General features: G+C 43.5%; 1 non-coding gene across 1 annotated transcript; it reads left to right on the forward strand.

Annotated features, from left to right (window-relative positions):
- The first annotated feature begins 238 nt into the window (after positions 1-238).
- Positions 239-345, forward strand: LOC136622646 (U6 spliceosomal RNA). Its single transcript, XR_010791839.1, has one exon. It is a non-coding gene; the product is annotated as a U6 spliceosomal RNA (small nuclear RNA).
- Positions 346-17,356: the final 17,011 nt, after the last annotated feature.

Raw genomic sequence — 17,356 nt, forward strand, 5'->3', positions numbered from 1 at the left:
CAGAAGCTAACGAAATCATATTGTCCGATTATGCAGCGCTTCCTAATCTAGCTATAGCATGATGTCAGTACCTATTGCAGTAAGCTACCTGTGCTACTTAGTTTATGCATTACACTAGTAAAGGGACGAGTGCTGAACGATCAGTGGAATAAAAGATTTGTGTCGATATCCATCGTGAAGAGGGACAGTCAATTCCGACTTCCATTAAAGTCCATTGGGAGTAAAAATCAGGTTGACTGTGCCCGCTTCGGCAGCACATATACTAAAATTGGGATGATACAGAGAAGATTAGCATGGCCCCTGCGCAAGGATGACACGCAAATTCGTGAAGCGTTCTATATTCTTTGAAAAAATTATAGCTCTTCGCAACAATGATATCCCGCGGTATTATGATATGTGGAACCCGGGGTTAAATATTTTTCCATGTTAAATACTTTTCTTGATAAGTATACATTGTTTGGTGGACCTCATTAAGGTCTTAAAGTCAAGGCTTATTCTTTTCTTAAAATTCCCATCCGACAGCGCTAGTGGCCGAAAGCGCAGTTCCGAGGGCCAGGTAGCAGGGGAGGCGCAGAGATCAGGCAGCATGTACAGCACAGGCAGGGGAACACTCTCTAAGGCCTTTGACAGCTTTCTGGCTCCCCAGCAAGACTGTGTCACCTCTCTCCAGTCAAGGCTGAGTCGGCGGGACCACTGTAAAAGGATGGTGAGGGAGTACCTAGCCGATCGCACGACCGTCCTCCGTGATGCCTCTGCCCCCTACAACTACTGGGTGTCGAAGCTGGACACGTGGCCTGAACTCGCGCTATATGCCCTGGAGGTGCTTGCTTGTCCTGCGGCTAGCGTCTTGTCAGAGAGGGTGTTTAGTGCGGCTGGGGGAATCATCACAGATAAGCGTACCCGCCTGTCAACCGACAGTGCCGACAGGCTTACACTCATCAAGATGAACAAAGCCTGGATTTCCCCAGACTTCTCTTCTCCACCAGCGGACAGCAGCGATACCTAAACAATACGTAGGCTGCACCCGCGGATGGAAGCATTGTTCTCTATCACCATCAAAAACGTGGACCTTTTAGCTTCATCAATCTGTGTATAATATTCATCCTCCTCCTCCTGCTCCTCCTCCTGAAACCTGACCTAATCAAGCCGAACGGGCAATTTTGCTTAGGCCCACAAGGCTCAGTCATATAATTTTTGTAAACAATTTTTATACGTTTCAATGCTCATTAAAGCGTTGAAACTTTCACCTGAACCAATTTTTATTTTAACTGGGCTGCCTCCAGGCCTAGTTACAAATTAAGCTACATTAACCAAAGCGATTAATGGGTTTCACCTGCCCTCTTGGTTGGGCATGGGCAATTTTTCTGACGCACATTAGTACTGTTGGTACACCAATTTTTGGGGGCCCTCGCCTACAGTGTAATCCAATTAATTTTTTGCCCACCTGCATTAAAGCTGACGTTACATCAGCTGTGCTGGGCACTGCAATGGGATATATTTATGTACCGCCGGTGGGTTCCAGGGAGCCACCCATGCTGTGGGTCCACACGGAGTTGTAACTGCATGTGTCCACTTCTAAAGAACCCCAGTCTGACTGGGGCATGCAGTGTGGGCCGAAGCCCACCTGCATTTAATCGGACGTTACCTCAGCTGTGATAGGCACTGCAATGGGATACATTTATGTACAGCCGGTGGGTTCCAGGGAGCCACCCATGCTGTGGGTCCACAGGGAGTTGTAACTGCATGTGTCCACTTCTAAAGAACCCCAGTCTGACTGGGGAATGCAGTGTGGGCCGAAGCCCACCTGCATTAAACATGATATTACCTCAGCTGTGATGGGCAATGCAATGGGATATATTTATGTACAGCCGGTGGCTTCCTGGCACCCACCCATGCTGTGGGTCCACAGGGAGTTGTAACTGCATGTGTCCACTTCTAAAGAACCCCAGTCTGACTGGGGCATGCAGTGTGGGCCGAAGCCCACCTGCATTTAATCGGACGTTACCTCAGCTGTGATGGGCACTGCAATGGGATATATTTATGTACAGCCGGTGGGTTCCAGGGAGCCACCCATGCTGTGGGTCCACACGGAATTCCCATTGCGGAGTTGTACCTGCCTGTGACTATTTATAAAAAACCGCGGTCTGACTGGGGCATGCAGACACCTTGACAGAATGAATAGTGTGTGGCACATAGGTTCCCCATTGCTATGCCCACGTGTGCAGCTCCTGATGGCGGTGGCACAGGATTATATTTCTCATTGCTTCTGTACAGCATTGTGGGCTATCGCCCCGCCCCTTTTAAAGAGGGTCGCTGCCTAGCCGTGCCAACCCTCTGCAGTGTGTGCCTGCGGTTCCTCCTCATGGCAGACGCACTTATAAATAGACATGAGGGTGGTGTGGCATGAGTGCAGCTGAAGGCTGCGCAGGGACACTTTGGTGTGCGCTGTGGACTCTGCGTCGTGCGGGGAGGGGGGGTTGGGCACCATGTAACCCAGGAGAAGTGGCAGCGGAGTGTCATGCAGGCAGTGATTGTGCTTTGTTGGAGGTAGTGTGGTGCTTAGCTAAGGTATGCATTGCTAATGAGGGCTTTTCAGAAGTAAAAGTTGTTGGGGGGGGGGCCCACTCTTGCCGCTATTGTGGCTTAATAGTGGGACCTGGGAACTTGAGATGCAGCTCAACATGTAGCCCCTCGCCTGCCCTATCCGTTGCTGTGTCGTTCCCATCACTTTCTTGAATTGCCCAGATTTTCACAAATGGAAACCTTAGCGAGCATCGGCGATATACAAAAATGCTCAAGTCGCCCATTGACTTCAATGGGGTTTGTTACTCGAAACGAACCCTCGAGCATCGCGAAAATTTCGCCCCAAGTAACGAGCACCCGAGCATTTTGGTGCTCGCTCATCTCTATGCAAGACAAAGAAATACCTACAATTGAATTTGCCTCCTCTGATGGGACTTGTAATACCTTATCTCCCTCTGTAATTGAGAAGGGTAAACATAACCCTACTTTATATGCTTCATCTGCCTCTGTGAAGACTATAATGCAGGCCATTTCAGCACAAGCTAGTGATATGGATATGCAAAATGATACACAAAATGAACCTACTCTATTTGATGTCTTTCTAGCTGTGACCAAAAGCAATATTATTCTGACTTCCCTCTATGCCCAGGTTGGAGCCTGAAAGAGGATGATAGATTTCTAAAACTCGATTTGTAGAAAGTTACTGAAAGACTGCCTAAAGCAGAGACATGTATTAATGGAATGGAAGAAATGGACTGGTGCGGGTTCGGGAAAATGTGTAAAAACTGTATCCATTTTTGATGGATGGTTGAAATCAACTATTAGGGAAGACACTTTGTCATCTTTCAATTCTGTGGAAGGAGTTCATAGAGTTCCTGTTAAACCCCCTCCGCCGGGCGCCGCACTGAGAACGGTTTTGATAAAAATCTTGCATTATAAAGATCAGGGCATTATTTTAAAGAGAGCTAGAGAAATTAAAAAGTTGACTATGGACAGTCATCATACAACTAGATTTCAAAATTATTCAGTGCAAATGTAAAAAAACAGATACAATTTCAAGATGTTAAGATAAGGTTTTGGGGTTTACAGCTGCCTTATACTATTTTGGATCTGGCACGGACGAGAGTTGTGATGCAGGAGGGAGACTTTTCTCTTTAGAATTCTGGGGATGCTGCCTCCAGGACTGATAAACATGAACAATACTTATTAACCCTTTACAATCCACTGTCTGACATCTGAAGACATTCTGATTGAAGGCTGTACAGCTCCGATGTTGGAAGACGTCCGACAGGGTATTCTTACTGTATATTACTGGCCGCTCTGTTGTCAGGAGCCTCAATAGCATGTACCATACCAAAGTAATGGCTCTATCCATCAGATGGCGCCATTGTATAATGGCAGAAAGAGAAAGCCCCCTAGGAAACCCTGAATCCAAAATTGGATTGCAAAGGGTTAAACAGTAGATATGAGCGAGCGTACTCGGAGAAGCACTACTCGCTCGAGTAATTTGCTTTATCCGAGTATCGCTGTGCTCGTCCCTGAAGATTCGGGTGCCGCTGCGGCTGACAGGTGAGTCGCAGCGGGGAGCAGGGGAGAGCGGGCGGGAGAGAGGGAGAGAAAGATCTCCCCTCCGTTCCTCCCCGCTCTCCCCTGCAGCTCCCCGCTCCGTGCCGGCACCCGAATCTTCAGGGACGAGCACAGCGATACTCGGATAAAGCAAATTACTCGAGCGAGTAGTGCTTTTCCGAGTATGCTCGCTCATCTCTATTAAACAGTAATAAGTAGTCCTTTTTATTATTGATAGAATATTTGACCACCAGAAATCAGATTATTGTTAGATAGCCAGGAAGTTCCTGGGTACTTCTCCTTAATGTTAATGACCTTACTGTGATTATATATATATATTTTTTTTTTTTTTTGTTTTTTGTTTTTTTGTTTTTTACCATTATCACTATGCCTAGGTGATTGGAACCCTAGGGGATATGGTGATATGTATAGGCTTGGATTCGGTGGTGTTTTTTAATGTTTGTTTTTTCCCCCTCTCTTCCTCCTCCCCTACCATACAATGTGTAAAACATAAATAATGAATATCATTTACCATGGTTCAAGAGGTTAATATCATTTTGTGGAAACTGCAGGACATGAAGGCTAAAACTAAAAGATACACAGTTTTTCATCTATTCAACAATTTCAACCAGCTATTGTTTAGCTATTAGAATCACATTTAATAAAAGATACTGTACACTTGCTTCAACATTCTATATGGGCACATTCTTTTAATGCTGTGTACTCGAGTTATTGACGAGGAGTAAGTGGACTAATTCATAAAAATATCATTTAGATGTGAGTCTTTTATAGATTCCATGGGGAGATTTGTTTGTCTTAAATGTATTATTGTGCAAATTAAATATTTTTTTAATGGCAATATATGTGTTGCCACCAAATATATTAAGAAGGTGATGGAATTTGTGGCTATATCCTGCTGTACCTATGTTAATTATGGGTGACTTTAATAATTGTGTGGATCCATGTTTGGACAGATTTAATAAAGGCCCTATAGTGGCTTCTCTTTCCCCCAACTGCTTTCGCACACTAATATATCTGATCTGTGGGGGTTGAGAAATCCAGAATTTCAAGAGATCTCCCGATAGGAACTGTATCTATGCTTCCTTGTGTTCGTAGAGTCGAGTACCTACCACTAACTGTGTCTGATCACTCTCCACTCTTTGTCGTTGATCATGAATGGTAGGGGAAGTTGGTTTGTATAAAGTTTAAATCCCTTTTGGTTGAACCTGCTTGATGTTAATGCTAGAACCGAGGAGGCTCTATTGGAAATTTTTCAGATTAATGTTGGCCCTTCTTCAGTGTCTTTAGTGTGGGATGCTATGAAGGTATTTATACATTGTTATTATATACAGAAAACTATCCTACATACAGAGGCATAACTTGAAGCTTCTGGGCCCCAATGCAAAACCTGTAACAGGGCCCCCAAATATAATGCTTTAGTCATAGTACTGGGCTCCCTATATGGAGAAGAGAGGCCTAATGGACCCCCAAGGCTCCTGGCCCAGGTGCAAACGCATCCCCTATAGTTACGCCAGTGCCTACATATGTCTAAATCTCGGGATGTCATTAGAGCCCTTCAGTGAGAAGCTTTAGATTCAGAGTATATCCTCCCACAATTCAGGCAGAAATTAATTGGAAAAAGGCATAGATTCAACTTGCAGGTTATCTGAGAGGTGTTGCAAATAATAAGCGTCTTTTTATAAAGCGGAAGAGTTTTGAACAAGATGAAGCAGGGGGTCATTTTATGGCTTCTATAATTAAGGCTCAGGAAACATCTTATGTAGCGGCATTGAGAAGGCCTGATAATTCTTATAAAGGAGGATGAAATTTTGGTGACTTTTTTTCTCTTTTTTAAAAAACTTAATGACCTAAGCTAAGTGTGGATTGTGTAGATCTTTATGAATATTTGGCTCGGGTGCAATTGCCAACTTTGTCTGATGATCAGAGGGTAATGTTAAAAGCTCCTTTGACACTGAATGAGTTAAGGGATGCTGTAGCAGCACTTCTGAAAAGTCGCCTGGGTTGGATGCCCTTCCAAATGTTTAATCACTACCGGGATAGGCTTCTGACACATTTATGGTTGGTGTTTAATGAATCATTGCATGAAGGCATACTTCCACCATCAATCAGAGAAGCTATGATTGTCTTAATTCCTAAACCGGAAAAGGGCTTGTCTCTTCCGGATTCCTATCATCCAATATTTCCGTTGACCACTGATGTTAAAATCTTGGCGAAGATACTTGTGAATAGAATACTTCTAGTAATGACTCATTTAATACATGAGGATCAGTATTCATGCCAAACATATCAACTGCTATTAATTCAAGGAGGTTATATGTGAATCTTCAGGCGGATCATTAAGTTTGTGGAAGAGGGCTGCTTTTTCTCTTGATGCTGCCGAAGCTTTTGACAAAGTTGATTGAAATTAATTTGGGCTATTCTTCATAGGATGGGTTCATTGAGAAATGTTCGGCATGGGATAGCCTGCTCTATTCAATGCAAGGGGCAACATTGAGGGTAAATGGTCATATTCCGGGACAGATTGTGTTAGAGAGGGGAATAAGGCAGGGTGTCCTTTGTCCCCTCTTCTCTTTGCCTTGGCAATCGAGACCCTGGCTGGTTTGAAAAGGCAATCATTTGATATAGCTGGATTGCAGTATGGAGGAATTGAGAAATGTGAATAGGGGAATGTGAATAGGTCAATGAGTCCTATTATGTCCATTTTTGATAAATTTGGTAAGATATCGCATCTTACTATTAACTGGGTGAAATCTGTAATTGCTCCTTTAAATCCCCTTTAAATAGGGGGATTATTCATTGGAACATTACAAGTGAAGGAGTTCATATTTTGAGTTATAGTATCTACTAAGCCTCATCACTATATTTCTGACAATTTGCTTCCACTGCTATGAAAGTTTGACGATAGGTTCAAGGTCTGCATTTGTCTTCCATTGTTGATAATTGGCAGGGAAAATCTTATTAAATGGTTTGGGCTTGATAAGCATAGGTGGTTTTGTTGCAGAGATAAGAGAGGTTATTTCTCTTGGAAAGGGGAATATCTAAAAAAGGGACAATGTCTGATTAAGTTTGAGGAAGGTTGGAGAAGATAGTCTGATATGTATAATGGATAGTTCATGTTGAGTGCTGGTTGTATTGAGGTATTGTTGAAACGTTGATAAGATTTGGAGAGGGTGTTGGAGAGAGGTGAAAAGGTGGGGAAGAGTTAGTTTTTTTCCCCCTTTTTTCTTCTTTGTATGTGTCTAAATATTTTGGGGGGAATGGGGACATTATGATTTGTTTAACTATCATTATGATTAATTACATTGTGTGGGTGGGGTAATGGTATGCTTTATGTATATTATGCTAATGCATCTATAAATGTGTAGAAAATAAGGGGTAATTGTATTCAAAAATAGAACTTCAATCTGATCTGACCTAATTTAAATAGAAAACAACATTCACGCACGGACCTGCTCCAAGGAACAGCTGCAGAGCTTTCAAAGATTTTGCTACACAAAACAGAAGGTGAGCTGCTTGTTTTAAAAGCAATGTCATAAAGTTTGCAAAAGACATATCAGGTGAACAGAACAGCCAAACACGGGCCTTCTCCAAGGAAAAGATGTAGAGCTACAGCTTTTTCTTGTACTTCTAATGGCATTTTAGGACCTGTTAAGGGGCGGCTAACGTGATTATTAATATTAAAGCTTTTCAAACAAATATCATCCATATATCCCATCCCTAGCATCCCTTGACTTGAAGGAATGCAGCCTTTCAATAGGTGGCACTGTGGAGGATTTATTCCCTTATTTGCATATTACCCAGAGGAGCGTGCGTGGCCATTTGAGTCTCCTCACTTAGTTTATAGTCTAGTTGCTCTCTCTAAGGAGAAAAGATAGAGTTTCTGACCCCCGTCCCAGGCCTCTCACTAGCAAAGCCAGACTCCTAATGTACACTGATGAAGGGCAAAAACCCTGAAACAGCTGTATGTACATGGAGTTTGACTTTGCTTTTAATTGCTGGTCATTTTAACAAGGCTTGTATAAAAAGTCTGACTTTGACTTGAAGGAATGCTGCCTTTCAATAGGTGGCACTGTGGAGGATTTATTCCATCTCCCTTATTTGCATATTACCCAGAGGAGCGTGCATGGCTATTTGAGTCTCCTTACTTAGTTTATAGTATATAGTTGCTCTCCCTAAGGAGAAAAGATAGCGTTTCTGACCCCCATCCCTAGAATCTTATTCCTCCAAGTTCTTATAACCTCATAGCATAAAAATAAAATCAGTCAGATGTTCCTTTGAAATTTTTTTCCTGTTTATTATCTTAGCTACTGAAGTCGGTGATGAGTGTAGAAACTGATAGTACAATCTGTATTTTAGCAGGTCTGCATGTTCTCTTCCCACGTCTTGAAATGACGCCTACATCTATCAATCACAAAACAACTAAAGTGAACAGTGATTAACAAACTCAGAAGAAAAATAACCTAAAAAGCTTAGAGCTTGCTATCTCTGGGTTATAAATACCAGCGACCTGGACCCGCTAGAGGATGTGCTTTTTATTTCCACAGAATTGTGCCGTGAATTGAGAACGGCAGATTTATCAAGGGGCCAGAAGAGAATGGGGAGTATAATGAAACCGGGATAGATGGGAGGGGGCAGCGAGTAATGAATTATTGTCCTTTCCACAACTGTTATTCTGAACTTCTGAAAAGACTGAAGAACGTGGAGCTCAAAGGTGTATATACCATAAACACAGCTGATATGGTTGTTATACGGCCCTTAAAGAGAGGAGGTTCGGTCTTAGTTGATCCCATCCCCATGGCTATTAAGTTGTAACAAGGTGTGCAGATGGATTACATTGTACACAAACACATGGGAAATCGTAGCAAGTGGGAAGGAAAGTGGGTGAAGATGGAAATGGAAGAGGGGTGAGCGATGACCTGCTCCCCTCTTACAAAAGTGGATTATAGCCATTTTGGCAAAAGGCCATGAGTGCAGTGCCATGATGTACCATCTCCCTGCTTCAAATTTGTGTTTGTTGGAAGGATGGAATTGGCAGGTGAAGTGCAACAACGGAACCCCTCAGGGTGCCTTACTGATGTCACCAAATGTGTCCTCCGTCTTGCATATGGGCAGCAGTTTCATTGGACGCCTTTATCACATGACCTAGCCATATATAACATAGGCACAGTGTAACCATTTTACACTTAAGCACAGGACGGAGAAGCTGAATCACATTAAGACGATTCTACAGATGGTATATTGCTGCCCGCTGAATTGGAATTTGGCGTTATTTATGGGCTATGGATCTGCACGGTGCACTACACACGTCACTTGGCCTGGCAGCCTTTGTATGCTTTTTCTAACTGAGTTGCTGCTTCCCTCATTACAGGGTGATCCTGTGAGTGGTTGTTCATCAGTATTATGCACCTGTTACAAGCTCCTCCATTTAGGAACGATTATCGCTCAAAATTCATCCAAACGACAGCTTTTAAGCGACAGCCATTGCGTGCAAATGTGTGCCCATCGTGCACTTACTGTGCACTCTTCATCCATGGCTGGGTTCAGGTCAGCATAAAAACTGTTGTTAGTAGCTTATTAACTTCATTTGCATGTAAATGAGGACCCTCCTTCACTGTATGCAGATAACAGCAGGTGGTCTATTATCTGCATACAGCCCCTTTGTTCTGCTGTGGGACTGCAGCTGAAAACAATGTTATCAGCACTCCCGTTTGGTCCCTGCTATCACGAACCATGGATTTTATGCTCACATGAAATCCATCGTTCAGCAGAAAAGCAAACTATGGAAGCATTTACACTGCAGGATTATCGCTCAAAAGCCATCGTTTGAGCGAATTTTGAGCGATAGTTGTTGCCTATTAATCAGCCTTTAATGATTGTTACTGCAATCGTTCAAGCACAACACATCCCTGAACAAAGAGTGTCAGCTGATTGGCCTCACCTTAAAGGGATTGTCCGAGATAAAAGTTTTCTCTAATAATGGCTCCTCTGTGGTGAATACATAACAAAGAACGGATACTCACCTCTCCCTGTAAGTCCCCCACCAGCAGTTCCTGGTCTCCCCTGTGGCATATTGTTTACAGCTGCAGTTAGCCTGTGATGTCCTGTAAACCTGCTGCTGCAGCCAATAGCTATCTCGGACAACCCCTTTAACACAGAGATCTGATTGGGTGAACGTTCATTCCCGATCATCACCCCATGCAAAAGACTTAACGTTTGGCAAGTGTGGAAGACAGAAAATACAGATATGCAGCATGGAAAATATAACTATGCTTATATACCGGTTGCCTGTCCGGGTACATGTACAACGTGTTATTCAGTAATGGTTGCACACTGGTTTTATCCGTTTGCTCCTTTGTTCTACATTTATACACCTATGATCTTTGATCGCAAATGTAACATACTAATATTCTGTGTTTCCACAGGACGTTGCAGAAAACATTTCAGAGGTCACTATCCCAAGAGATCACAATGTTTGCTGACAAAGTCTAGTTTTCCTACTGAGCCAAACTCCAAAGAACATGATGTTTTCGAGCAAGGCACTGCCCAAGCATAAAGCGCTGTTATTTGTACCAAGCTTTTAATAATACATGTAATATTTATTAGCTGACCTCCCACACACCGTATCTTATGAGAGGAAAAGTTCATTTTCCGCATCAGAGATTACATAAAAAGCAATCATCACTGAACAACACGGAACTTTTCTAAAAAAAATGTTATTTACTCAAAGTATTCTAGAAGAGCGATGGAGTCCATGGAACTTTAATAAAGGGAACCGGTCAACACCTATGAGCACCATAGTTGGCATACAAACTGTGCAGCGACTCACCTCTGCAAACTGTGAGCGCAGTCCCATAGAAAACAATGTATTTGCGCACAGCCTGCAAAGATGAGTCCGCCACCCTGTCCACACCCCAACTTTCATAGGTGACAGCATAGGAACGGGGAGCCTGGTGAGAATAAAGAGTACATCCTTGGACTCCTATAGTGCTCATAGGGTAGGTCCTATGAGCACTATAAATTAGTTTATAATGTTCGTAGATGGTAACAGGTAGCTGGGGGACAGCAGGTAGGGGACGTGCCCCGGGTGCAGTCAAGATTGAGGGAGGGCGCCAGTTTAGCAATTTAATTCCCCTCCGGCTTACATGGAGCAGAGCTTGTTCCGCAGGAAAAGGACATTGCAATTTTAGACAAACTGAGTATTTTCTAATTCAAATGGCTTTATCTCCAGTCAGAAGAGTAACTTGAAGCTTCTGGGCCCCAATGCAAAATCTGTAATGGGGCCCCCAGGTATAATGCTTTATTCAGAGTACTGGGCTCCCTATATGGGCCCCCTAAGGCTCCTCATCCCCTATAGTTATGCCCATGGCAGTTCTATCAGAGCTATCAACCTACTTTTGGTATCATTTTAAAGCCAGGATTCTTACCGTCATGTCTGGGGCAGAGAAGGAGTGAATGGGGGGGGGGGGGGGGGGGCTCTTTCTGCACCTGGAAGTGAACTGGGAGTGAAGGCTGAAGTTTCCGGGGGGTAGGGATTCCTGTGAGTGTGCTCTCCTATAAAAGTCAATGGGAGAGCGCATTCAAGGGACTCTGAATAGACTCCGATTTTTAGAAGGGGACACTGCTGGATTGTGGGTGATATAAATAATACATCACCCATCTCTCTGTCACATCCCCCAATAGCACTATAACTTAGTTTGTGGGGACATTCCCTTTAATGTTCTGGTTAATGGGGTTGTACCAGAATGTCAAGTGATCCCCTATCCACAGGCTTGTGCATGTGAGGCCAGCCCTCCATTCAGAGTGACATCACTGTGGGGAAGAAGCGAGCCCTCGCAGTGAAAGGAGAGCGAGACACTGTAGTCACGTTCTTGAGAGTGGTGAGATTTTATTGGTGAGACCCCCACCAATCAGCAAGTTATCCTTTATCCTGTGGATAGGGGAAAACTTGAAATTCTGGTACAATCCCTTTAATCTACAAGTACATTGAGAGTTCATTTGCTTCCCCTGTTTTTCTGGACTTTTCACTCTTTCATTTTTCACTTTGTGACTAGCAGATTCAGGGTATGATGTATTCAGTATTGGGCCCTATGGACAGGAATATCAGCCAGTACAGGGACATTGCCCAGTGGTAAGAGCCTCTCTCTGTCAGCCCCATTCCCTTCATTACAATAGCAAAACGTGGACCGGTGCCCACTCCACCCTGACCACTTTGAGTAGCAACTTTAGTCTATCAAATTCTTACGATATTTGCGTCTACCTGATGTACAAGGATATTACCCACAGTTATGTCTGTATAGGAATAATGTACATAGTGATGTCCAAGAACATGAATAATACACAATAGTCAGGGAAGGGAGCTTTATTCTGAGAGGAGGTAGTCTAGGAGGGCAATGTCATTACCAAAACTACTTTTTATCACTTAGGTAAAAGGTAAAGTCCCCTGGTGCAAGCACCAGGTCATGACTGACTCCTAGGGTGACGTCACATCATGACGTTTTCTTGGCAGACTGGGGTGGTTAGCCATTGCCTTCTCCAGTAATCTTTTACCCCCTCCCCCCCCCCCCCCCCCAGCAAACTGGGTACTCATTTTACCCAACCTCAAAAGGCTGAGTCAACCTTGAGCCGGCTACCTGAACCAAACAGGGCTTGAACCCACAACCTTCAGGTCGTGAGCGAGAGCATGGGACTGCATTTCTGCTGCCTTAACACTCTCACTTTAATATATGTTGTACTTTTGGACTATAAGCATGTATTATTGCAAGGTTGCCAAAACTTTTTGACCATGCTATACATATTGACTTAACCAGTTCAACCGCATCTCATTAAGTAAGTCCGAACCTAGGAATGAGTTGGAATAATGGATTCATTTAGGGATATTGATTATAAGACTCTAGCACTGAAGCAAACAAAACCACACGTAAATACTTGCAATACATGTTTGTCTCCTTCAGGTCACTTGTTTCATTAGCAGACGCCACAACAGCCTTCCATTATCACTAGTTATTATAGGGCAATCTGAAATGTAGCGAGTGGAACAGCACATCGGAGTATTCATGGGGATCGGGAAATACTGTAGCAATCTGTAAGACACTAACAAACAAACAAAACAATTTAGCGCATTAGAGGAATTACCGGACGAGCGCTCTCTTGGGGGCGCAGCTAGTAATATACACTAGAATGAGAAGTAAGAGTCCTCAGATACTGCTTATCTAACTGAAGGATTTCATTAGGATTTCATGCGATACTTTAGAGCCTGGATTAATGGAGAAGTACTATGTAGGGTTTTATAATTAGCCCGCTGCAGGGACTGCAGGAAGGATTAATAGATTAGCACTCCAGGAACCAGGTTATTGGAGCAGTAATTCAGAGCAGAGGAAGTATTAACAGAAAGGTACTGTTCTACAGAGTAGATAGTGGAAGGTATATTACATCATATGAGGAACTGATGAAACAATACCATGCAGCAGAGAACTCAAAAGAAAAAAAAGTATATAAAATACTTAACCCCTTAAAGGGGTTTTCCCGCGACTTAAAATTGCTTCACAACCACTCTGTACTTCCTGGATGCTACTGACCATCACATGTGACTGCTGCAGCCAATCATTGGCTATAGAAGGTCACTGCTGTGGGCAGTGATTGGCTGCAGCAGTCACATGTCCTGGTCAGTAGCAATCAGGAAGGATAGCATGGCTGTGCAGCAGTTTTCAGTCATCGGAAACCTACTTTATGGAAATAGCTAAAGAGACTTAACAATGCAGAGTGCTTTTTTTTTTTTTTTTTTAGTTTTTCATCAGGAGGGGATGAATATTTTCAGGATGCTTTGTAATTTTTAGTGATGCCCTTCTAGGCTTTTTTAGAACTCCAAAGGAAGCCGCCTCTCTTTGTCAAACCACTCAGGTGCCCCAGTGTGTACTGATCGTGGCATTTAAGGCTACATGCACATGAGTGTTAACCTCGCGCAAGTTTTATGCGTTGTGAGACACACAAAATACGCTTGATTATGAACTCGATCCTTTAGAATGGAGTCATTCACATGAGCATTTTTTTTTTCTGCGCAGCTGCAAGGTAAAAGATATCTGCATGTCCTATCTTTTCGTGTTCCTCGGATTGCATCGCCCATTGTTTTCAGTGGGACAGTAAAACACATTGCATTCAAGTGAGATGTAATGTCTCCAAATGAAATCAATGGGAAACACTTGTGATCCTCTAGTGAAGCACATGCCTGAGGATCGCTATTTTACAGAAGTGATGCTAGGCGTTTTTGCTCCTGCGGGGACTAAAGCCCCATTTACATGAGATGAATGTCGGGCAAACGATGCCCAACACTCGTCCCTGTATGTACTTGCTCCCATGCTGTTACACAGGAGCGAGTATCGCTGGCTCTCTGACAGAGCAGCCAGCATGGGTCTGGGGAGCTGGAGGAGATTTCACTCCTCGCTCTCCCCCGCCCCTCTCCGTTAACTTAATACAGCGGCCGTACTGAACGTTCAGTAATGAACGGCTGCTATTTAGGCTGAATGATCATCGTTCAGAATTTCAAGCTGCATAAAATTCTGAACACTGATTGTTCAGTGTAAAGAGCAGCCGTTCATTACTGAACAGCCACTGTGTTAGTGAATGAAGAGAGGCGGGGGAGAGTGAGGGGTGAAATCTCCTCCAGCCATCCCTGCTGTTAGCCAACGATATTCACTCCTCTAAAGCAGCACGGAAGAGAGTACATGTGGGGACGAGTATCAGGCATCGTTTGCCCGACAGTCATCCCATGTAAATGGGGCTTAAGCGTAGCTTACAGCAGGACATTTAAAATGTGCTTCTGTGTTTAGTGGTGCGGCAGCACTTCCTCCCTCCTTATCTCCCTTCATCTCCCATTCCCATTGTTTAGAAGTTTAAACAACATAAACAATCGGAATGATTACCTAATCTCCATCCCCCCTCCCCCTTGTTTTCCGTCTCCCATAGGAGTCTATGGGAAGTCCTGCGCCTCGCGCACCAAAGATAGGTCAGGTCCTATCTTTTCACGCAGTTGTGCATGTCCTTTTATTTTAGGTGCAATTTTTTTTTTTTTTAAACGAGCTTATAATTCTCCCACTTGATTGTTTCCATAGCAATGCTTGGTTTTATTAGCCGCGAGTTTTTTGCACGTTTCACACTCGTGTGAATGATGCCTTATGCTGTGATATACATGCAAAGCATTGCCTGTGCATAGATGGCATCAAGACTAGAGATGAGCGAGCACCCAAATGCTCGGGTCCACGTTATTCGAGTCGAGCTTTTCGTAAAATTCGAGAGCTCTACTCTAGTAACGGACCCCACTGACTACAATGGGAGACTCAAGCATTTTTGTATGTGGAACGCAGGGTTCCGAACTTTTTTTTTTCTTGGTTAGTCTCTCTCTTTCTCCTTCTCTTTCTCTCTCTCTCTTTCTCTCTCTTTCTTTCTTTCTCATTTTCTCTCTCTCTTCCTCTCTCTCTCTCTCTTTCTCTCTCTCTCTCTCTCTCTTTCTTTCTCTCTCTCTCTCTCTCTCTCTCTCTTTCTTTCTCTCTTTCTCTCTCTCTTCCTGCCAGACCAAAAATTTTCAAATGGCGCGTGCTGCGTCGCGGCAGGGAGGGGCCAAAAAAGGCACGCCACAGCGGGAAGGAGCCAAAAGCTGGGACAGGGTCGAACACAATTTGATGCTCGTTCGAGTAACGAGAACCATTGAGTACGCTAATACTCGAATGAGCATTAAGCTCGCCAGAGTATGTTCGCTCAACTCTAATCAAGACACATACTGTACGGTCATACTTGGAAGCTCTTATTTGATTCTGAACTTCTTACAGCCTCTTCAAGATCACAGGTACAAGACGAATTTTACTCTAGTGTGCGGATGTAATCAGCGCAATCATAGAACGAAAATATTACTCATCAGTAAGTTCATAGTGAGGCAACTGATAGCACAATGCAGGAAATCACAATTAATTACATCACAATGGATATATTGTAGGCAGATTACATGATATTACAAAAGTCAATTTCATGATAATGATATAGTCTGACGTTCTCCATTGTGTGTGATGATGTCTCTAGTATTATATCAGTCATTGTGATTTTATCTTATCGCTGTGATGACTTCTGTTTTCTATTATGCATTGTCACAATAGACCCAATAGCCTTTAAGGGGGTCTGACACAAACAGATTTTAAATCGCTGTTCGCGTGGAAGATCCGCAGTAAAACGCAGGCATGTATTTTCGAATTTTCCTTCACACTCTCGGGTTCGAATTGCATATTCCGAGAGCAGAAGAAAAATCACAGCATGCTATATTTTAATGCGAATTCTGTGTGGACAGCCTCCATAGATATCTATGGATGCAAGTGATTTGCAGCTCATACACAATTAATATTGCATATGCGCAGCAGAAACGCTTGCAACTTCATAGGAAAATAGATAGAAAAGCCGGAATGCCGGCTGGATTAGAGAAAGAGAGCTCTTTCTTCTGCGCGTATGATACGCAGTGCATATGCGTACATCTGCCCTGAAAACCGCGCACATCCGCAATCTTCTGCGATCATTCACAGTTTTCTTCCGCAAATGATTGCAGGTCTTCCATTGCAGAAATCCGCATGCGGAATCTGACCCATTCATGTGAACCCGTCCTTAGAGTAGCATTGATTGTGATGTCTCCTAGTTTGGAATCTTGTCCCTGATTGATCTGTTTAAGTGTTCCATATTTCATCATCTGGGATTTAAAGGTACACTCAGGCAAAAGGCATTCCCAATCCCTGCCTTCCTCACCTGATTGTCTGTCTCCTATGTATATTGAGGTCACTTCCATGCAGTGTAGCCTCCAGTCTGATACTTATCAGACACCACCTGATGTTTACATTTATTTCTGCTTTTGCTTCTTTTATGCTGTGCTAGCAATCCTATGATGTATCAGCACAGCATCACATGACCAGCTAGAGCCAGTACCATCTCTGCCTGCTGAGAGGACACTGCTATTACTTTCTGTATTGTATTTTCACCTAAATAAATGACAGACCACAATTATGTTAGGTACTCACCCTACAGGGTTATGGTAACCATGCAATGGACTGAGGAGCTGCTCCAAAAATTGTGCCAGAATCGCTGCCGGCGCCAAAATTTGTGCCATGTTCTGGCATAGACAAACTGAGCATGTTGCCTGGGTCATTTAAGTGTCTGGAGCACTAGCTAATAAAGGGACAGACATTATGCTAAGTCAAAGTGTTAAGAGAGTGCTGAGTAG

This window comes from Eleutherodactylus coqui, chromosome 3, assembly GCF_035609145.1.
Source record: "Eleutherodactylus coqui strain aEleCoq1 chromosome 3, aEleCoq1.hap1, whole genome shotgun sequence".
Lineage (NCBI taxonomy): Eukaryota > Metazoa > Chordata > Amphibia > Anura > Eleutherodactylidae > Eleutherodactylus > Eleutherodactylus coqui.